General features: G+C 35.7%; 1 long non-coding RNA gene across 2 annotated transcripts in view; it reads left to right on the top strand.

Annotated features, from left to right (window-relative positions):
- LOC150104604 (uncharacterized) overlaps nt 1–12,893 on the top strand; it is a 341,285-nt gene extending 328,392 nt beyond the window's left edge. For both annotated transcript variants that reach the window (XR_016548542.1, XR_016548541.1), the window contains one exon: nt 11,058–12,893. This is a non-coding gene — a long non-coding RNA (uncharacterized LOC150104604). The remainder of the gene's footprint in view (nt 1–11,057) is intronic.
- The last annotated feature ends 11,003 nt before the right edge of the window (nt 12,894–23,896 follow it).

Here is a 23,896-nt window from a genome sequence, read left to right as displayed (position 1 = left end):
AATTGAAACAATAAAGCGACACGTTCCATTGTTTAAATTAAAGTAGAATTAATTATTAAAATTTTCCTGTGTTGTACATCATTCTTGCTTTGTTGCTCATTCTCTCTGATCACCTTTTGCCAGCTCATCTTTCTAGCAAATTTGTTTGAGAGGAATTTCAGTTAGCGAATAACTCGCTTTGTCGATTGTAACTCAACAGAAAGATCCACCAACTGTTAGTAAACGAAGGTTTTTTATACATGTTTTCCTTAGCGATGAGCTCATTGATTTTTCATTTAAACTTTCGTCTTTTGAGCATCGTTCGATATTTATTAAATAGCAAATAAAACAGTTCATTAGAGTTTTCATTGCAAATTGAAAAACAGTAACTTAGTTCAATGAAACCTCATTAACGGAAAATAAGACCGCCCTTCGGATTAGGCGGAAAATTCTCGCCTTCTTTTTACATGAAAACACCTTCAACCAGGTTCTCGGAAATCTACTCGCCAAATAGCGCCAAAAGAATCCTCCTTTATGAACTCGAAGCCACTGTCAAAAGAATAATCCTCTGCTCCCCCCCCCCTTTCCCACCAACAGTTCGCCGTAATATCGGAATTATGAGCGCAGACATAATTTTATGTAAATTTACTTGCTGAGGGGCGGCCGAGTACCCAAATACAAAGGATGATTATAGGTTTCAAAGTACTTAATAGAATTTTGTAATTAGTATGCAAATTAAGATATAAATGAATATAATTTTTAATTAAAGTTTGTCATTTGTTTTTGAGACAAAGCGATTTTTGTTGGAAATGATCGTCTATAATTGGTTACGATGAGGTTTAATTTGATCTGAGTTTTTTCAATCTTTTCATGTTCGTTTTTAATACAGTACAAGCTGATATATATCAGCATTCGTAAAGCTTTCCTTCCTCTCCTCTCCTGTTCACATTATTGTTTTTTTTCTTTTTTTTCGTATTTGGATATTTTTATTGTCGATTCATGTATTTGATATCAACAATGTCTCTTTCGCTTTATGTCGCAACAATACTAGATATACAACTGCCATATGTTACCAACAATGGCAACGTACTATTTTTCCGCTCTCCTACAAAGCATTAACAATAACCATTGTTGTGCATCACACGATCCGTTTGTTGGTGTATGTATATATGCCTAGGGAAAACCCGATTTTACAAAGGACTGAGTTACTCCAGCTATTCCATATTACTTTTAAACTACGTTATCAAATAATAGAGAATTTAGTTTATTTTTTATATTTTTTTTATCCTGAACTACCAGAAGTAGTGCTTGTATGGATGATTAAGTACAATTATCATCTCCTTCCACTCTTTTATTGATGGAAAGTATTTGCTAGCTTAGGACTAGAATAACGAACATGCTTTCACTCGAGCAGCAGCAGCAGCAGTGACACAAGTACTTTCTTCCGGGCTTGTCAACTGGAGACGCTGTGAAGTGCATGCCTAACTTCTTACTCGGGATATTTATAAGGGAGTGCCACCAATGATTCGTGTGGAATAACACAGGGTTGCTTATAATCGCACCGCTAGAACTGTTGGAAGATTACTATCCCACAGTCAAAATGACGCCAACACACATACACAACACAAAGAGGTTGCGATTATCAATGTAATTTTGCACATCCTCTACATAACAAGCATCACGTGCTGTAAAAGTCCCAATTTATCATGAAGAGCTTTCAGAGGACAGAAAGGGTCACTGGTGTTCTAAACAAATGAAATTCAAATTAAAAGCAATTGAAATAAGTTCTAAAACCGCCAGTTGGCTTATATAGAATTGGTTTAAAAAAAAAAAAAGTTGAACTTGGTTCTGCACCAGAAGTAATGGACTAGATATATTAGATTTCTTTTATTGTTTAACCCATCTTTGGAGATCGATGTAACTATTTTCGGCAACATTTACGGTTATCTTTACAGTGTATGTTGCATTCATTATCAATGAAATTCTTAATTCTCCTTGAATTCTATTTAAATAATCGTTAAATCAGATTAAATTTTGTATTAAAAATTCAATACAAAATGCACTTTGTGAACTGCGCCACTAGCAGACATATTTCTGTTTACAATGGCACTTTTTCCAAAACATAATAATTAAAGAATGGGTCTGTTGTTAAACCATCATCACTTATTTTGACTTCAACAATAACTACCGTTACTATGACATCGTTTTTCTCCTATTTAATAGCCTTTTATGGATTTCATTTGTGTGTGTGTGTGCCGACGAACAATTCGCTCAATGTCAAGTAGGCTATGAACTGTAAACGGAAAACGTATTATGCACTTGTTAGAAATATATTCGTGCTCATTTCAGTTCTGTCGTCTTCATCAAGCCATGAAAAATACATATTAACGCGCGGTTATTAAGATTCAACGCAAAGTTACGTAAGAAATGGATTAGCGTTCTGTTTTCACCTGTCGGAAGGTTAGATGGTTTAATGATGAGAAAGCCAGCGGAGTGTTTTTGGTGTTGCAGCGATCGTATATAAATATAGTCTTGTTGTTGACGGTGGGTGAAACATGGTGATGATGATGTATTACTTATCTACAGACAATTTTACTTTTAATTATATTTTTGTCTTTGCCGACAGTGAACCAGAACACACACACACACACACACACACGAGTCGCTAATAGCGCTGGAAGCTGTGTCCGCAGTACTTCTTGTAAACCAAATAATCATTACTGTAGTGCGACTACAGAAAGTGGTGCCGATTCATTTGTCTGTTACTTCTGACACGTTCGATAGTAGCGCCCTCTATTCCTCCTAAGCCCATCAGTACAAATATTCCAAGTAATTTACTCATTTGAAATGTTCTTTGTAATCAAACTTTTTTTTTATTTCTTGCATTAAGTAAATCTTCCCCTCTAACGAGAAACATCTCAAGGTTGTTGTAAACAGCAAGAGATATTTGAATAGCAACCGGAACCAGACCTCAAGAGGCAAGCCATTTAGAGCTTCACTGTTGGCTCATAAAATAACATTAGTAGCTTAAGGCAATTTAATTATCTTGTCATTGTGGCTACCAGTTGCAACGATGTCGCTCTTTTCTTTCGTGTATCTTGAGTGCCACCGCACTTTGCTGTTAATGGTTTTAATGAAGGGAATTACAGAATCGAGTTCTGGCGTTACTTTTGGTGAAAATTACGAAATTAAGTGCACTGATGACATCTTCACCAGACGAGTGTTTTCATGGGAAATGTTGGGTGAAAGAGTCTCATTCGGAATCGTATGTATACAAGTCACTTATTACAATATGTCGAAAGAACAAAAATGCTTTTCAAGAGAGACAGCGAAATTTAGATCTCAGTAATAACAGGAATTTGTTATCAAAGATGTACGAATCTGACAGAATAAAGAAGTCTTTGTGCATTTCTTTTATAGAACCTATGGTACAAAGAAGTATTTCGAAATATATTCTCATTGTTATTTTAAAATATGTAAAATCAGTATAGAAATAAATAGGGCTACTTGCATATAGCTTTTTTTCATTTTATATAAAATTAACTTTATTTTATTATTTAAATTTTTAGAAAACGTATTTTTTTCTTTTTCTTTTTATTTCTCTAAAATTCGCAAAAACTTTAAATACGAAATACACCGATTTTAAGATATTATCTTAGTGCTATAAGTAATTACTTTCTATTGTTAACTGCCTCAGGACTTGGAGTATAGATCCTTGAATACCCTTGGAGGCTAATGGATGGCAATGCTGTAGCCAATGAAGTTCTAACTGAGGCTCGGCTATTGCTGTTACCCTCCTGCCATGATCAGAGATTTAATAGCTCAATAACAACTTATCCCTACACTGTCCTCTACAGATAACGGGGAAGATAAAAAGCATTCTTGCTTCGCCCCTTTAAGCCAGTCCTTATAAGGATAAGGACTGCCTCAATTTGGGGTTGGCTTTTGACAAAATCCAGGGTAACGGATGGCAATGCTGTAGTCAATGAAGTTTTAATTGAGTCTTGGCTATTGCTGTTACCCAGCCATTACTAGAGCTTTTAGCTCAATAACATCCCATCCACACAGATTTTCTTCATTCAGATGACGTGATAAAGAGTCAAGGACTCGGTCCATCTCCCAAAAACACGACAACTAACGGCCTCAATTTGTCAATTCATAGGTATGTATGAATAAGATGGAAGAAGAGAAAGTAAAATGCACCTGCTGCTAAAAAGCATTGAATAAGTGGTCCCAGTATAGACTCCACCCAATGGAATCAAATCAATCACAGAAATGGATTGCTCATTTTTAGAAGATAATTTGGTACTAATTTATTTTCGTTCTCATGCTGAATTGAAACGCTATTTGGAACTTAATGAATTGATAGTCGTCAGAGGACTTATTATTCAATGATACCTCAGAAGAAATGTTTTCAACTGTTTCTTACACCAAGTCATATATTTCAGGTTTTGAGCATTTCATCACTTCAATTAAGGTTAAATTTCCAGTTTCTCAAGGAGAAAGGTTGACCACCTCACCAATCTCAAGCGTCAGCAATTCGTCAAAGGATTGATATGTCATCATATATTCGCACTTTGTTATTAATTGTAATGAACGTCGAAATCAAATATTTATAAAATGTTATTGTTATTTTATTAGCTACGGAATTAAATCATAATATGAACTTTGTTCTTAATTTTGGAGCTCATTTTCGTATTCACAGGAGTGTTGAATTGTATTTCTTTGAGGTTTTTTTTTTTTTTTTAAGATATATAGGAAAGTGGCTCTCGGCTTATTTTCATTAGATTTCTGTAGTTTTCTGGTTACAGAATTTTATATCCCAATGAAAGTTGAATTCCGGTATCATTGGTATATAATATGCACGATGTTCCTTGTGGATAGCCCACTCAGGGAATAATGCATACGGAAGATTGTTAAACAAACTGACAACTATTCTAGTGGCCACAGGAAAGAAATTCTTTATCGGTCACAATTTTTAATCACAGCAATCGTACGAGATAATACAAACAGTATAGTAACGACCTCGAATTTATTTACTTCCTTGATTCTGAATAATCCTGAAATAACAACAATGTTCAAATTTAATCTTATGTAATTTTGTTACGTCTCGTTTCGTATGACATTTTCCTCCATTTTAATTCGCTAATTAAAATGCATTGTTCGCGGTGACTTTAGCACTGCAGTTGAAATACGACTGTGTCGACAACTTTAGTTAGAACAGGTGCTGAGTAGACGGTTTAGAGTAAGATTTATGCAAATAAAACTACACCAAACGATTTGGCCTTAAGATAAAGAAATAATAAATGACTAATTGTTATTGAAATAAAAGCTTATTCATAAAATATTCGAGATTCGTTATAATATTCTTAAAATATTGTCGGGTACTCCTTTTGGAGAATATAAAGGCGTTTGAGGAATTTTTTTTTTTTAATATTCGTAATAGTTTGGATATAATTTTATATTTTCTCAGATGCTTAGCTCTACTCTGGACATCCGTAATTTAGTGATAAAATCTCTGTAGGAATAAATACGTCCCCTACAGTTAAATGTTCTATAACAAGTTATGAGCATTTAGTTTTAAACCTGCTTTAGCATAGAGTTGATTTAAGTTGAAATGTGTCGTCAGTTTATCAAAATAAATTTTGAACCACTCTTCCAACAATTTGTGCCAAATTTTTCTGACAGTTTATCTGGAATGAGAGTTAGATAATCAACCCTATTCTAGAAACATGAATATGTCACACCATTTCATGCCTCCAACAAGCAGGGTTGTGGTTTCAGACCATGAATGGTGTGAAAGTGAAGAGATGCTCTTTCCGCTGTTTTACAGGCATTCTCAGAATATCGAAAGGTGTGGGTGTTCTGGATTCAGATGATTTGTGAAAGAGCATCTGTTCGTTGTCACTATCCCGTTCTCCAGACCTTTCTTTGAACACCCTTCTGGATGGTTGGCAGAGTTTTTTTCTCTTGGAAATTGGAGGTTTCCAAGAGAAAAAAAAACAACTAACTAACCTAATATACTTGCTTCATAGTCATAGTTTCTTCGACTGTAATCCCGAACAACCCAATCCTGAAATGTTCCGCCCGTGAGTTAATGTTGCCATCATAAGCGATCCATGGTATAAGCGCAAGGTATGCTGACGAAGTTTGATTACCATCAAGGGACTGTGTAGCCCATTATTTTTCCCAAGAGGCACTCTTTACCCCTTTTTATCTTGAATTCTGTAAATCAATCTACATTTTACAGTCAATGAGGATTACCGGAATTTATATTCGTCTAATCGTATATAACTTTCGTCATGGATTACCAAATCTGGGGGCACCTTGGTTGAAATCCATGCTTATAATCTATATCTATATGCACATATAGATATAGGTTATAAGTTATAGATATAGGTGTGTGTGTGTGTGTGTGTGTGTGTGTGTGTGTGTGTGTGTGTGTGTGTGTGTGTGTGTGTGTGTGTGTGTGTGTGTGTGTGATAAAATCACACACACACACACACACGCACACATATCGATAGAGCTTCGCCATTTACAGACGCACTTTGCATAAAACTGCGAGTTCCCTCTGACATTGATCTTTGTTTTTACCCAAAAGTATTTCAGATGCTGTTTTTTTTTTCTTCTCATTTCTGCAACTTTGAAGCCAATGCACTGTGTCTGTTTCCTGCATGCGATCTTCTGGCCTATTTGTCTGTTTTCCTGATTAAAAAAAAAAAAAACGAGATACCAGAAGTAAAACCTTTCACCTTCGTATGAGACTGGCTAAACTCACCTTCATTTGAAAAATGTCCTTATTGTTTACATCCTAGATGGAATGAACCCAAATACGAGTATTTCTAACCAAAGGGCATCTTTGACACACATTTTCGTAGTTGGAGCCACAGAGGCTCCAACTACGAAACCGCGAAGCTCACACTGACTGAATGCAATTATAATAAGACTGTTTCACATGGATTTGGTTGGGTTTGAATCAATTCTGTGCTGAAAATGATGGAAACTACTAGTTGAACAACTCATTCAGATGCCGAACATATCGTTATCACCAATATTGCTATACTATGGTCAGCTTCACTATTACACATAAATGTGGAAATTACAAAAATATGATTATAATAATTCCTGTCAAGTGTCATCTCCATCCAGGAGGTTGATTTATATGGATCTTGACCTGAGATCCATAATGTGCAACAGAAAGATAAGATGGTGATGCTCTAATCTCTTCCATCTTGCAGTTGGTATCCTGTGTGCAATGTGTGTTCACAGGATCAATTTCCCTATTCTGAGGGAAAAACCCGAGTGTTCGGGAGAAAAAACTTCCCACTTGCGTGTGAGACCCCGTGCTAACTCACAATCCGATTGAAAACACCTGATAGAGGCGTCTCACATTATATACGGAATTCGAACCAAAGAACTCGTCTATACCAACTGAGCTATGGAGGCTCAGTTTCTAATAATTAAGCACTGTTTATTCATTGCTCCTCTGACTGTACTACACAGCGATTGAGATCATATAAAATAGATAATAAACTCTACAGAATGGTATTTTTTCTCAGAACTCGGCGCAGCTATATAACTCCATTTAAGAACAGAGTTCTATAATAACTTAAATATTTTTATTTCCAACGTGATAGATGTTGTCTTGCCAACTGAAATGTCTTACTAGTTCTGCCAACTGTAATAATCTGATTGCTCGGTATATATATACAATAATGTGTGGTTGCAATCTGCTGATTTTCCAAACTTTTACGTCTATTGCATGTCCCTAGCAGAGCAGTGAACCATCGTTGTTTGTAGCAATGGTACATCATTGTATGCGGCAGGAGTGTGGGAAGAGAATCAAAGTAACCCCATCATAGCTGAGCAGCAGAGTGGAATTGTGCTGCCGTGATGCACGCGCGGGTATCTAGTAAGCGTAGCAAAAGGCCAGAACAACGGGACTGAACTGCATCGACATTAAAACAAAGGAACGTGTCTCTAAGATATTATTTTCACACGATCATTCCGTGCAACATTTCTACAGACGAAAAGCCTTTGCTAATGCAAACTATCTCAGCAAATTAACACGTGACTGTTGCTGTAATTTTATTCCAAGCACTTATTAATTCCTTTCCGGCGGTATTGTGATAAGAGATCATTTCCACTAAATATCATTTTAAAGTGGAAAATACCATTTCGATGGAACAAGCAATAAACATGCTAAGTTTGTTTATCAATATGCAGTGAAGACTCAATTCATGTTTACTCAAATGATAGCAGTGATTATAATACCTATGAATGCTGCTCTATTGTAGCAAATCTTCTATTTACACGTGTTTTTTTTTTTTTTTCAAATAAAGAAATCTGCAACAACGCCACAAATTGTTGCGCAATTGTTTCTAATTGTACAACAATGTATAGCAGACCACTTCTTGTCATTAATAAAAAATTGATAGAGATCTGGCGTGGCTGTTTGGATAGTTGTACATCCTTTTCACAGAAGTTATGGTTCATCTTTTGATGATCGCGTAAGACGACAAAAAAAAAAAAAAAAACCGCAAAAGAAACGAATACATCAGACTTAACCATCCTGGTACTCGTAGACTGCCTGCTGTATATGACTAATTTCCTTTTCTTTCCAATTTTATGTCTGATCACCCGTGACCTTTGAGAACTCCACAACCTTAGTGCATAGTACTTAAATACTAGTTATGGAAGGTCATATTGCATTCTATTAAATCGGAAGCCTTCGTAATTTCTTGACAGCTGTTTTGCGGTGTGCGGTTCGTTTGTTGAACTCTTCTTCAAAAGTCCTGTCCAGTTTAAGAATAGCAGACAATGGCTATCAAGTTATTCGGCTGTCTTAGCATACAATAGTTATCAGGTTTTTTTTTTTTTGCTCATAAGCAAGAAAAAAATTATTAATTGTTTAGTGGATATCACTTAACTGCAATATACCATTCTGTAATTTTTCATAATCAGATTCAAATCTTAGTTAATTATTCAAATCGGATGTTACAGCTGTTTTTTTTTTTTTTTTTTTTTTTCGCAAATGGTATCTTCGGTACTCACTGGGGGTGGGGGGTGGCTTAGTAGATGTTTTTCTTTCCCTAAAATATATTAATTTAGGAGATTCGCTGGACGGTAATTTGTGGGCCGCTCTGTCAACCACTGTAATTTCAACTGGATTATTTATCCCCGCCTCACCTCACACTTAACATGTTTCCGTAATGTGCTTTGCATGCCGTCTTCTGTTTTCTTGTATGCCCTTCTTCCATCCGTTCTCCAGTTTACGAAACCACGGTAATTTATTTCAATAAGATATACGAAGCCTCAGACTCCCCCCCCCCTTCAAAGTTCTCTAAATTGCGAGGGATCACGCGGTATTCGTTTTAAAATCTGAATAAGTTGATGCACGGGAAATAAGAGAAGGAAGGCATTGAGGGATGGACGTAATTACTACTTGGATAGCCTATGGGTGTGATCAAGATGTCAATCATTTTTTTTTCTAACAATCTGGATTGCTTGACGTATTCTAATATGAGAATTTAGTCGTTCGCGCTGCATTACGTGTTAAATCAGGCAGGTATTATTGCTGGGAGTAGACTCCATTTATTTCACATCGAACTTGATGCATGTAAAAATATCTTATGGAAGACAGGCAGATAGAATACTCAAATTTGAAATCTCTATTGCTCAGTACAATAATAGATCGGTGCCTTTAATACTTTATTCCGTTTCCTCACTTTTAAGATTTTAACTATAATTAGGACGTATTTTCTTCTTTTTTTTTAATTGTTCCCTCTTTTCCACAAGATAATGATAAGAAAATATCATTATTCTCGTTATTGTTGTTACGTAAGCATAGCTTATTGTTTGACTCTCATGAACAATGTAATTCCAAATGAAGCTTCGATCTATTGCTAGCTTGCACCGCATTGTTGTATTCTTTTGTCATATGGTATTATTGAATTTGCTTGTATTACTACGTTGTATTGTACATACTATAAGCATTACTTGTATTGTCTGAACGTAGTGCATTGTTGACATTGCTTGCATTGTTTTGTTGTGCTGTCTATAGTGTATTATTGTCATTGCTTTAAATGTATCCAAGAAAGATTGCTATAAAATATCGTTACATCTTTATCTAAACTCAGACTGAAGAATTACAAATGATACATATGCTGTAAGCTTAACAGTTTATATTACGTAGGTCAAGGACATAGCATGTAGCTCCCAGTATGGTTAATGCCATCATGCAATTGTGCTATGTCTGTCGACTGAGTGAGTGCTCACTAGCTAGAATGTTTCGGTGGAGATTAGTTGGTTGATTTTGGATTTACTGCTATGAGGCAATATATTATATATCTATAAGTTGTGTCTGTTCTTCTGACCGGTTTGCCTGTTTTGCGGAATGAGAAACCCTAGTTTCCAGGAGAAAAACTCCTCCATCCCCATATGAGAGTGGCTGACTCACCTTCACTTGAAAAGGCCTGAAAAGGTTTTTCGCGTCCTAGACGGGATTCGAACCCAGATCTTTCTAATCGAAGGGCATCGTCGATACCCATTAATGAAGGTGAAACATTAGATCCAGAATACTAAATAATAGAAACAAAAATCTTTGGCCCCCCACTAACTCGACTTCAGTGAAAACTGTAATAAAAGAAACTGTTAATTTAGAAACTCTTAAGATAGAAATATCATCTCTGTCATTTACTAATTGTTTCATGCAGAACTGTATAAACATGAGAAGAAAACATCAATAGTTTTGCAAACTTGCTCTACGTTTATTAGCAGACAAAAAAAAATTAATCAACTGTTCTCCGTTTGCGTTCCACTGAACGAAAAAACGCCATATAGGAGTGTACACAACAATAACTATTAGCAACGTAATTTGTTCTTCATATCTCACTCCTATAATTTATGTGTGATTTTTTCAAATGCGTTTGTCGGAGTAACCTTGACGTGTGTGTCTTTCTTATTGTTGTTCTTCTCGGCCTTTCTAACTCACACTTGGTTTCTGATAATTGTAACGCACTGTATGCCCGTAGAATTTCATACTAGCCAAACTGACCTTCCCGTCTTTTTCCCCGCAGACTCCTCCAGCAGCAGATGCAGCAGCAGCATCAGATGAAGCAGCAGTCGAGCGGGAGCAGCAACAGCAGCAACCAGTCTCGGAGCACGGCAGGTAGCGCAGCCAGCCTCGGCCTGCCCGTGAGTCACCGCGCCGAGACGACGGACAGGAGGTCGCCCGACGAGGAGAATGAGAACACCAATGGCAGCTTCGGGAGCTTCTACGGCAGCAGCGCCCCGCCGAGTAGTCCAGCGGCGGTGTCTACCACGTCGGAATCAAGTCGTAGTCCTTCACCTCCTGCTCAAGCCCAACAGTGATAGGCTGTGTGTAGAAGTCCTATTTTGATAACAGAAAAAGAAACAAAAAAAGAAATAATAATAATAGTAATAAAAATCCCACGAAAATATGTCGAGCCAAACACCACGCGCTGCTCATCCGACGAGGGCTTGCATGATGTGCACCGCCGGATGGATGACGAGGGATCTCCGTGCGTAGTAGCCAGAAAAATCACTCCGTGTTAGATCATACTTCAGTTAGTCCGGTTTAGAAGCGCGCGCAGTCACACATACACTCCACACCACCATTATTATAACAAACATCGACACATAAAATTGTAGTTCACTACGGCTCTGTTTTAAGGCGCTGATAGTCATGTTTCTCAGTAGAAATCCCTTTGCAACCCCCCCTCCTCCACACACACACCCTCATTTCTTAACTGAACTTTTGAAATACGGAATATTATTTATTTGGACGGTCTGAGTGCGTATTTCAAGAACTCGGCGGTCAGAAATAGTTGACTGGTGGTTCTGAGAGACACGAGCACATAAACAATGTTTTGTTTTGTTTTTTTTAATTTACTTGGACTTAAAAAACGTTTCAAGAAGAGGTCACTTGAGAACAACTTTTGACGTATTTCTGCCTCTTCAGGACGCGATTCAAATATAGAAAAATGAGCGTCAAACCTTTAAATGCATGGCCGAGTATCACAAAAATATATACCTCTCGGAAAATTTATAATTGCATTATATTATGTAAGACATATGAAAGAAATATTTTTAAGACGTTTATCAACCTCATCTGTAAACACGAATCATGAGTTTATTTTGGCTTAGGTTTTACAGTAAAGCATTATAGCCAAAAGAAAATTAAATACCTGATGAGCAAGTTTGTTATTCCCATAATCGTAAGTATTATTTATTATTACAATAATCGCAAGTCTTGTTTGCGAAAGGCTTAAACTACTTAATAAGACAGCGCACAGCTTAGAATTAATATCTACTTCATTAATCCCCGTAACCGAAATACTCATTTTGTGCTACTCTGTTGGTGGCAATCTGACATGGAATTGGCATGCATCACTTTTGGGATAAAACGGATGTGTGTCGCTGAACAACAGCACAAACTCGAGATATGTCTATTGAAGACGAACTACAAAAAGAACTGAAGCTCATACCTGTGACTGTACATAAATATCGGCATATAATCTGCGTGCTGGAGATACTTCCCAGTACCGTCTGCTAGACTAGAGCAGAACAGGGTTCAAACACTTCCTCAACAGCACCCTCTTTATACCTGTACATTTGATTTAAATTAAACTGTTCGTCACTGTTTCCAGTTTCTGATGTTGCATGTAGTTATGGCTTTAAAGAGCAATATGCAGACAAATTAGCAGAGAAAAAAAAAATGAACCAGAGCATCGCCTGTTAATGTACATAAGTGAGACTTGACTAAGAATTTTTGTCTGTAATTTTTTCTTCTAGGCATCCAGTTGCTCTTTCCTCTACAACAAGCATTTTTTCGAAGCATCGCTTTACAGAGCCATTTGCTTTTAGAAATATTTCTGGTGTTAACATCTATCGTTTTTTCTTGCACTGTCTCCTTATTCTACCAGTGTAGTCGATGTGCTGGTCAATAAATACATATACGTCAAAATGTTACGTGTCTGACTGTTTACTTTGAGCAAATGTAGTGTGATAAGGGAAAAAAAAACGATTCACTGTATTCGTGGTAATAAAACACACTCCTGTTATCACTATACAAATGAGAGCTGTTGTGTGCAATAAATATTAATCAGTAGAGCATATTGGCCACAAATTACTTCTTCAGTCGATTGTTTGTTGAATATATGAATTATTTATTTCGAGGTTCAGATGAGCACTAGAAAATGAACCAAATCAAAATCGAAGTCTCTTAGCATCATTAGATATTGTTATAAATATATTACTGACTAACAAGTGACTAAATTTTGATATCACCAAATACCAGTGTTGAGCATAAGTTTAATAATATAAAAATACCATTGTTGCGTAGGGGAAACTAATATTTTTAGTCAATTTATTTGTTAGCTATGATATGGCATAGCAAACGATTGCTTTCATAAATTTAATTTAATTTAATTCGATTTTTTTTGCTATAGACTCCAATAATGTTACTTTAACAAATAATGTCTTTTTTTTTTTTTTTTTTCAATTTTGTTAGTGAGCGACTTTACTGGTTTAGAAATACCTCTTAACTACTTAAATAAAGACAACTCAATGACATTTTGGCAAGGAAATTTAGATTATGTCAAGAGACAGGTTTCATTCTTTAAGACCGACAAATACGTTTATTAATGTATTTCCAGAGTGCAGTAGTGGGGATGAGGAAATATTTTTACGGTTGGAAAGATGGGTCGAATCCCATCAATGATTGGGAATCATTAGAATGGATTTTTGACTAAAGACGAGGTATCTCGCCTCAGGGATTGGAAGAATGTACCATTTCTTACCATACCATGCAACAAAATTTAAATCGCTATTATCGTGTACTACATTAATAGTAAAATTGGCGATATAAAAATAAATAAATGACCGCCCATTTTAACTGTTAACGTAATACACGATAGTAGAGGTTTAGATTATGTTGCCTGGTATGCGTAACTGTTTAAAGCAGTAGGTATGCTATTCAAATTGCACAAGAATAAACAAATATTTGCAGTCATTATTATCAATTTAAATTGAAACATACCAATGTAATTTGCTAAGGAATATGAACTATGCTTCAATACGAATCGCAAAGACATGAAGATGTGGTGAAGGTCAGAAGGATCGCAGATTAGTATGATTTATGATTTTAATCTTTTTTTATTATATAACTTTCGCATATCCATGAGAGCTTCAGTATTTCAGTCGGTTTCAATATTGCCCTTTGATTCGAAAGATCTGAGTTAGAATTTGGGATGCAAAGATTTAGGATGCAAAGAAACTTTATTAGGACTTTTCAACCGAAGGTGAGTTAGCCGTTCTCATACGCGGATACATGATATTTTTTTTCACTTCGAAACTCAAGTTTTTCATCCAGTAAAACAGGCAAACCTTCCAGAAGAACACACACAATATACAGACATGAGGAGACCACAATAATAAAAATTAACCAAGTATTCTGTCGGATCTGAATTCGAAAGCCTCATTTGGTAAAGTGTAAGTCTACGCGTGAGCTCAAAACAGAACGGAACTTAATTGCGATGCGCGAACTGCATTTACACTATATTATAAAACGTAAGTGCACACACATGAGCGTTTCCAAACTTCATTACACTCTTTGTCTACCTTTGATCACGATTAGATGTGCATGTCTTCTTAAATGAGCCAAAATATTTTCCAGTAATTATTAATAAAATAGACACCAGTATTTTGACCAATTTCTCCACCAGAATGTCAGCTTATGATGAAGTTTGTTAGGATTCTAACTCATTCTAAATTCTTCTCCAGACGTGTTCTAGAGAACACCTCTGGGGAAGAATTTAGAATGTGCTTTATAAGTTTCGATTGGGATTTCCTTCTGGTCAGTCCAACAGCGTGAGCAAGAAGGAATTGTTTAAATATTGGTGTAACGTAAAGTGCTTATTTTTCAGGCATTACAATAAGTGAAGAGTGGGGGAGGGGGTTTCCAGTTCAACTTTTAACAGATGGGACGGTACGCTTTGGTAAATGATTCCTCCTTTGGCTGAAGCCATACCCAACCATGTCCATCTGATATGAAGAATGTGTGCAAGGAGATTCGTCAATCCGTACCACAGCCTTCCAGCAGTCTACTATCATCACGGCAAGTTCTGCGCCACGCAAATCGAATCCGAGTATTGTTTGTTGTGGTGTTTGTCTTGAACGTAACAGTATTAAATGAAAACCGAGGCTATGAAGTTAAGTACTTAATTATGTAGCAAATGTTTGTCCAGGAGAGCTCAGTACAGGGTCGATCTCCTGGTTTAGAGAATCCACTGGCGCATGACGGGAGGAACGTACAGCTGTTTTCAATAGTTTCCTATTTGTCAGTTCATACTGGTTGTTTCTTAGATTTCTCTTCATTAACATGTTTCAATATTCATTACTTGAAAATTTCAAACTCGAAATTGATCTTACAGGTTGTGATTTTACTTTAGTTTGCGCGTAATGATTAGTGAAGACAGTCCATGCTAACACCTCGATCAAACGTAAAATTGGTTATCTTTAAGTCATACCACCCCACATTTCAGTAATATACATAATTACGGTTATGTAGTGAGCACAATGGATGGCGAAGTGGTCTCTATACGCGTGGATCTGAATCTTTGCTGAGGACATGGATGTTCGTCTAGTGCGACACCAACATCACCCTGCTTATTAAATGACTGAATGACTTTGAAAAGTTCAGTGTTTGGGTTTTTAGGACAACGTAGTTTCAAGTTATTGGATCGTAGCCCACCCAGAATACCCATGTGCTGTTAGTTTCCAATCTTTTACGGATGGAATTACCGTTAAAACTGAAAAATGGCAGAAAGTGCGAAGGGAATATGTGAAACGTAATAACTTTTGCTGCTGAGATATGTGCATTGCACAACGGATATCCGATGATCTACTGCTGCTGCAGATATTCCAAGATTTATTTGATCAAATAATTACCACTTCATTTTGAAATTAAGTGCATTGCCTTCAATTCCCTGAAGTCAAACTCTAGAAAATATTAAAAGAATAAGCAAATAAAGATGAAATATTTCGGTGGTTTGTAGTTACACATCAGTACTTAAAGAAACTTATACAAAATCAGCAGCAGCAATAAAATATTTTCCATGAAAAGTCCGCCTACATATCCCGTTATAAGTTAAGCTCACTGTGATGTAACGAACATTACAGTGAGTTTAAATGTGGGGATCTGCTGAATAATTCAAAAATTGTAAAGTTAAGGATAAAGTTATTACGTGCACAACTAATTTACTGGAATGCGTTTCAAATTAAGGGGATAAAAATCCCTTATTATTTTACAGCCAGTATGCGAAACTCTAAGATCGAAAACTGCGATCTAAGAGTTTCAAGCCGACGAACTATCGGCGAATCCAAGTGTAAATGACTACTTGGTCAGTTTGGCTTTTCATCTTAGTTGGAATGCATTTCGTATGTTTTTTTTTTTAATTAATTCGAGTTCTACATTTAATTCCAGACAACTTAAATTTTTTTGTTATATTTCAAGTAGATTTAATTCTGATTTTTTGATATCAGTGCCATATATATTCTTCTCTTCTTTGAGAACTATCACCCTTCAGAAATTGAAAGTTTATTTTTCACTAGGTTAGACTATAATAAATTTAGTTTAATCCTTTATCCCAGTGAGAGCAAACAAAGTTTGCGCCTGAAAATATCTTCAGGACTGAATATACTGAATATAGTACAACACTATATTCAGTCCTGAAGATATTTTCAGGCGCAAATTTTGTTTTGTTTGCTCTCACTGGGATAAAGGATTAAACTAAATTTATTACACCCTTCAGAAACATAGAATGGCTGCCCACTCGATCAGTTACTTTACTGACCATTATCACAGTGAAGTTATAAAACCATAACAAACCTAAATTCCAGAAAATGGATTTACTTTATTTCCGATCACAAAAAGGGAAGGGAGGGAGGATTATCTGTTTTGCCTAATAATATTTAAAACTACCCAGGTCTCCGTGCAAAATTTCTCCGAGTGTAACTTTCATTTGTAATCTTTCTGGAGACACATATATCACATGTCGCTTTCCTTCAGTAAACTTTTTTTGACATTCTAAACAATCATCTATGTTTCTGATCTACATAAACCCTCTCCAAGAATATTACTTAACATCCGAAGTTTCCTAAAACTGCATTTATATCATTCTATTTAGGAGTAAGCAGTTAAAGGAATTTATGTTCACATTACTGATTGGTTAAAGCCACTGTTATGGTTCACATTTCTTTCTCCCCCCCCCTCTTGATAAATATGACGTGATGATCGTTCTGAACCGTTTTCCCTACTCTGTATGATATTAGGAAGGATAAACCTGAGATCACAACTGTGTTCTCATTAATGCCATCCCACAGACTGAAGTGCTGTCCTAATGAGGTGTTCACCAGCAAAAAAAAAAAAAAAAAAAAAAACTGTTTTAAGTCAAAAATAAAATAAGGCAATAATCTTTTCATCATCGCTACACTGTAATGTCGCAAATTTTTGAAATACCTTTGCCTTTGTGAGCGGGAGGGAAGCGGGGAAGATATTTTTCAATAATTTTTCTTTTAATAGCCCGAGACTACTTTATGTTATAACACTGGTGTATTATGTTTAAAATAGCTTTTCTTTTTCTACAGCTGCTTAAGTCAGCCAATAATACTTGATATAACAAAGATAAGTTATTAACGGCGGACCAAACCGTGTCCTTCAAGATGATCAAACAGAGGAGACGAAGCATGATAAAAGCCTGAATACTGTCTTTCGTGGTTTTATTCTTGACGACTTTATAGACAACTACATTAAGGTTGTCCAGAATGCATCTTTTCATTTTCTTGACTTAAGACAGGGTTGCAATCGTAATCATAACACCCGAGTTACATTGACTTGTAGTCGTTCGCCAACGGATTTAGTATGAACAACACCTCGTGACTGAGATGATTCAGCGCTATTCTGAATCACATGATTGTCTGCATACAGCAAACGAATCTCGTATGATATTTAAGCAACTAGCGGTGAGCGTGTGTTAGTAAATCAAGTGGTATAATACACGGGAATGGAAGAGTTTAAATCATTATAAAGAGGAACGAAAATACATTTAAGTATCCCTAACGAAGAACTGTGTACAAATGGAATAAAAGAGAGAAAACAATTAAAGACTGCATCTATCATGGACTTCCTGAAGCGTGGAAATTTAGGTATTATTTCAATGCCAAAAATAATAATAAACTTAGTCTGATACAAAACTTTTTAAAGACTCAATTATGATGAAAACGTAATGAGATATTTGTCCTTTAATCTCTTTTGATGTTTTTACTTTCTTTATTTCTTTGATTTGTGTTTTTATAAAAAAAAATCTATTAATTGAAGAAGGGGATGTTATAGGCGCTCTGTCATTATTTTAACCAATGTTTCTACTGCGCTAACGATAGTCGTATGCAAATACAAGCGGTGTATTTCTCAGAAAGCAAAACACTTGAGTATTGCAACATTGTTTCAAAAAAGAGTTAATGTTAATGGTGTCTTTACAGACAAGACTATTAAGAGGGCACCGCACGATGTCTTTCTATTAATGCCTCAAGAATCTTCCCAGGGCCAAATATGTATAAGTTATCTAATAAAAGAAAAACAAAAAAAGTCAAAATGCTTACTTTTCTCCTTGTGAACAAAGAACTCAAGGTTTTAATAATCAAAATATTTTAATTACTCGAACAATAATTCAATAATCGGCCAAATAATTTCACAGAAAATGTTTTAACTTCGTATCAAAATATGAAAAGAAAATTGCATCATTAATAGTCTTAATTGTGAGTACAGTTGCAAAGAAGTAGATTCAATCCTTCAATCTTCTTGTCATACACCATAAGAAACACGCTTTGTAACACAGTTCCAGAACTGACTGTGCTCAGTAACGCGATCAATATTATACGTTTCCAAAGCAACAGATTTTCTGTGCAGGTAATATTGGCCTATATGCAATATCTTCTGACTACCAGTCGATTCCAAATGTTTAAGGAATGTGTTAAATGCCTGGTTTGTTTCTGTTATCTCAAATTATAGTTTAATGATTAGGACCAAATGATGAAGCAAACTTTTATATATTGAAATATTCATAGAATTCTAATAACGTGATTAACATTTAACTGAAAATATTCTAAATGCGATTCAAGGTTAAAAATACTATATTAGAAGAAAAAAAAGTGGTTACCAACTATAACCAAATTGTAACACATTCCTTTAAAATAAATATAAAAAAATTACATCGAAAATGAATTGTTTTAGAAATCAGTGTTGGGTTTTATTTCATATGTTGCCATTAGCCTTTTTTTTCTGGTGGGAGAAAAACGTGTTGACGTATATAAAGAATACGTGGATGTTCTTTCTTTGATACTCTTTTAAAGGAATATGGATGCAATGGACAGTAGAAATACGAAGAAGAGTGAGCTGTAACGTTTAAAAAAATGATGAAATTAATGAAGTTCTAGGGTTTCAGGTGTTGGCTCCAGTTGCAGCGTGAGATGCTTGAAGTTCCAGCTGAGAATTCTAATTAATCTAATTACTAGTACAGAATAGGTAATTAGTAAAGATAAAAGGACAAAAATCAATGCAGTATTTAAAAAAAGTAACAGAAATCGATTTTCGCATTTTAGAATTTGAAGCTTCTTTCATCCCTATTATCATGTAGTAGTCTTAACGTTAATCTGTGTAGATTTTATCATTGATACTATGTGTCATGCACAATGTACACAAAATTGGTAAATAAAAAAGGCAGATGACAGCAAATGCATCAATTTAAAATTAATTTTAATTAAAGATGGATGCGCATAATGCACTTCTTAATATGTTGTCGCATTTAAGACCTATTGTTGGAAGTGCTACCAATATTTTAACTGTAGAGCAGATCTATTGTTGAAAATGTTACTAGTATTTCAAATGCAGAACATATCCATTGTTGGAATTGCTACCAGTATTCAAGTGAAGAACAAATCTATTATTGTGATTGCCATCGTATTGAAACTATAAAACAAATCTATTGTTAAAATCTCTACAATTATTGTAACTATAGTTACAATAATTGTAGAGATTAGATTAGATGTAGATATAGAAAAATTCAACCCGAATAGGAAAACCTATTCGGGTTGAATTTTTCAAATTAGATCGATTTGTTTGGTCATTCATTCCTCAAATTCCTCAAATGATATGTTTAAAAATCATTGCATGCTGTAAACTGATATGTCATTATAAACCAGTACTGTACTTATAAGCTTTAATACAAAAATAATATTTTTTCCCTCTAATCCATTTCACTTACCTTCTCTCAAACTCATGGAAGGTGCAACCATCTGTGGTCTTTTAAACAATGATGGTTTCTAGTCTTACATCTTTTATCTCGGTGCACTCCATTAATCTATTTATTATGGACCAGTTGCCATTTCCTTGGAGGTTCTACTATTCAGACCTTGTCAACACGATCTCACTTTAACTACCATTTACTGATAACAGTCTCTATTCTGGGGGCCCGCCCGCTCGTGAACAAAGCAGTAATTTGATCATACGCATTCAATTTCTCTGTTACAGGGGTCACCTTTTCAGAATTCATAGGCGACCAGGTTTGCCGCTAGCTTCCGACCGCGTTTGGACCGTCGTGGTCAACAGAAGTCCCCCGTTGCGTTTCGTAATGATAGCGATCTTACTTTAAGTTCATTACGGAAATGGAAAATATTTGAATAGGACGGGGGAGAAAGAGAACTAAACAACTCCTCATTATTCGAAATCTGAACAGAACATGAAAGCAGTAAATAAAGAGGAGGAGTTGTGTTTCCAACGAAATCGCTGAAACCAATGGCGGGGACTCATCTCCTGCAGATGGTATCGTGTATTTGACGTAAACCCGATGCAGGAATTTGAGTGAATCTTCCCGAAATCATATGAAATGAAATATTTCTTTAATTTTTAAGCGTTTTCTTAACTGAAGTTTTCGGAAATAAGCTAAGAACGAACCTGTGAGTAACTAAATAAACTTAAGTGATATTCTTCAATAACTTGCGCAGGTTATGCGACAAGTGAAATGCACTTTTTCAGAAACATTTCAGAGAATTAACATTTAGGTTTCTAGTATTAAGAAACGTCAAACAACTTTTGGTCAGCTAAAGATGACGGTTTAATACGGGGTAAGCATTTTTTTTTTCTTCTGAAAAGGCAGATTAGCTTAAAATTATCAATTATTAAACAATAACATGCCTGCTTTTTTTCTAACTACTTTGTTATAATTCTAATACAAACCAATCTAACTATCCACATCCGGCCTACTTATAACTTACTGAGATTGTTATAAAGTTTTATTAATTTGTTCATTAGTTCACTGGAAAACAGCACGATAATATTATCGTACCATAGAAATCTATATATGGGCTTTTTTCAATTGAAGCCGATCATACGAAATTAGTAGGGTTTTTTCTCCTGCATACAGGCAGATCGGCTAGAGAACACACACTATTAACGAACAAAAGCAATGTTAGGTAGCACATATCAACCACTGAATTAGAAACTTCTATTTAATCCAGTGGTTTCCATATATGCATGCGACAGCCAATACCGATCCTCTTCAATTCCACGCGCATAGTTCGGTGAGATATGTGTCGGGAACAGCCTTCATTGAATGCTTTGGGCAACTAATGCACACAGGAAGTTCTGTTTGTCGTTCTCAGAAGACAGCGATCTCGTTCCTGACAGAACGTCTTAGGACCACAGTTACGCCTATTCGACAAGCAAGGTTGGTTATTTTTCCACTGATTAAACACACCGGATATTGCACTTTTTGAGAAACCAATGAGCTCTGCTGTTTTAAAAATCGTGGCTTCTGCCAGACGGGCACCCACAATAAGCGTTTTATAGACCTCCGAAAGATCCTTTGTTTTTTCCACTGTGATCAAAACTGTTGACGATTACTACCAGCAGCATTCTTAAATAGTTGCCTAGAACACAGGTGACGCACACAACCAGGTATTTTGCATATACGCTGTGAAGTGACGTTTACGTACATCTGCATAAAGGTTTCTAATGTAGATCGCGAAGTGTGTAGGTGATGGAGAATGAAGTAGTATAGACGATTGTGCGGTGTGGAGTTCCCTCCCGACGAGTTCTTGTACTCCATAGAGGTATCAGTAACAATAATAATTATAATAACAACAACATTAAAGTACAGTTCCGTTGCTATAACACAGTCGCATAATACTAAATCACTAATACTACACAGTCGTATAATACTAACACAATCGCCTAAGTACTAAGGATCATTTAATTCCTTTCAAAACCAATATCCATATATGTTTTAGTAGACAATATTTTCTTAAATTGTAGCCAATTAATTCGCATAGCCTGCTATGATCAAGCTAATTGGATTTGTAAACCTAATTTGACACGATAAAGCGTCCAAACAGAAGAAATGATGGCTTTCACTTTAAGTGCAAGATACGATTAAATTTTCCTTAGTTTTAAAATAGTTTTCATGGAACTTTAAATTATAGTTTACATCTTTGTACTGTATATGTTAAGAAATACAATTCCTGTTGATGTTCTGTTTTGTCAGCACAGTTGGCGACTGTTTGCATGAATTGTTGATATTAAAATGTTTGTCACAAGTTCACCAGTTAGGCTTAAGTGCTATTATTGATTCCGAAACGATCGAAAGAGTAAATACCAATCCAAATTCTTTTCCAAGAAAGACAGAAAATAGGAAACAATCTCACCCCCCGTTACGTATCTGTAATAAAGCAACGAATGGTATTTAACTATTAAGAAAGGATTATGACATCATTACTAAAGTGACATATTCCTGATTGTTGTGGCATCAGTCCCTTCTCGTAACCTTCAAGTAGAAACCACCAATCTTCGAACTGGCTGCGTATCTGTTCTTAGCAACGAAATCTTTTGTACAATTTTCCATTTCGACTAAATCAGTCATTAGTTATTAGTCTTTAAATAATTTTAATTGACGATAGACATTTGAAATTATTTTTAATTAGCTTTAGTTTATAATTCACTTCAACTTCAACGGTACTTTTGAAAATTGTCCTGGCATTGATAAACGTCAAGAACGTTTGTATGTTAAATCAGATGGGATCACTTCTATCAGTTGCAGTAAGAGTGAATCAAGAACGTTTTTTTAACGTACTACTTAGCTGTACCCATAGAGTTGCTAGGCTACATAATTAACAGACTCTTTCCATTACTGAAGTCAAATGGATTTACTCAGGACAGACCAGTCCTCCATCCATCAGCCCAGTTGACCAGGAAACTGGTAATAACATATTAAAACAACTCCGGTAACTGCTTTAATTGTAGCGGTAGGTGACTATATTACCATAATTATGCGGATCTTTTTAGGGCTTTCCCAGCGATATCCATGGGGATACTTTCCAGTGCCCCACAGAAAATTCTATAGGCCTTTTGGAAATATGTCACATAATTAAAGAGCAGAGGGGCGGGGTTTAACAGTTGGACTTAATCTACTTTACCTGTTTAACGAGTAAGGAAACTAAACTAAATGGCAGTATGAGGTCGCTAGATAAATGCCGTCCTCCTGTATTTAATAGACCGGAAATTGGTACAAACACTGGAAGCAATTAAACGCGCTCTCTCTCTCTCTCTCTCTCTCTCTCTCTCTCTCTCTCTAAAACTGGAAGTAAATTTTTGGAACACACCCAGGAAAAAGGGAAAAAAAATTAAAGAAAGTAAATGACCAATTCTACACCGAGGAATGTTTATCTCCAAAGGAACAGTAAAGTATCATTAAAATGATGAAGGCTCAACTATGATGAATTTACTACGGTAAGAAAAAGCAATTTGGTTGTAATTAGACATCATTCAGTACCAAACAAGGCCTGA

Source organism: Typopeltis vanoorti, chromosome 7 (assembly GCF_054136105.1).
Source record: "Typopeltis vanoorti isolate ZY-2024b chromosome 7, IOZ_Tvanoo_1.0, whole genome shotgun sequence".
Classification (NCBI taxonomy): domain Eukaryota; kingdom Metazoa; phylum Arthropoda; class Arachnida; order Uropygi; family Thelyphonidae; genus Typopeltis; species Typopeltis vanoorti.
The sequence above is the reverse complement of the archived record's forward strand: the minus strand, read 5'-3'. Positions and strand labels throughout refer to the sequence as shown.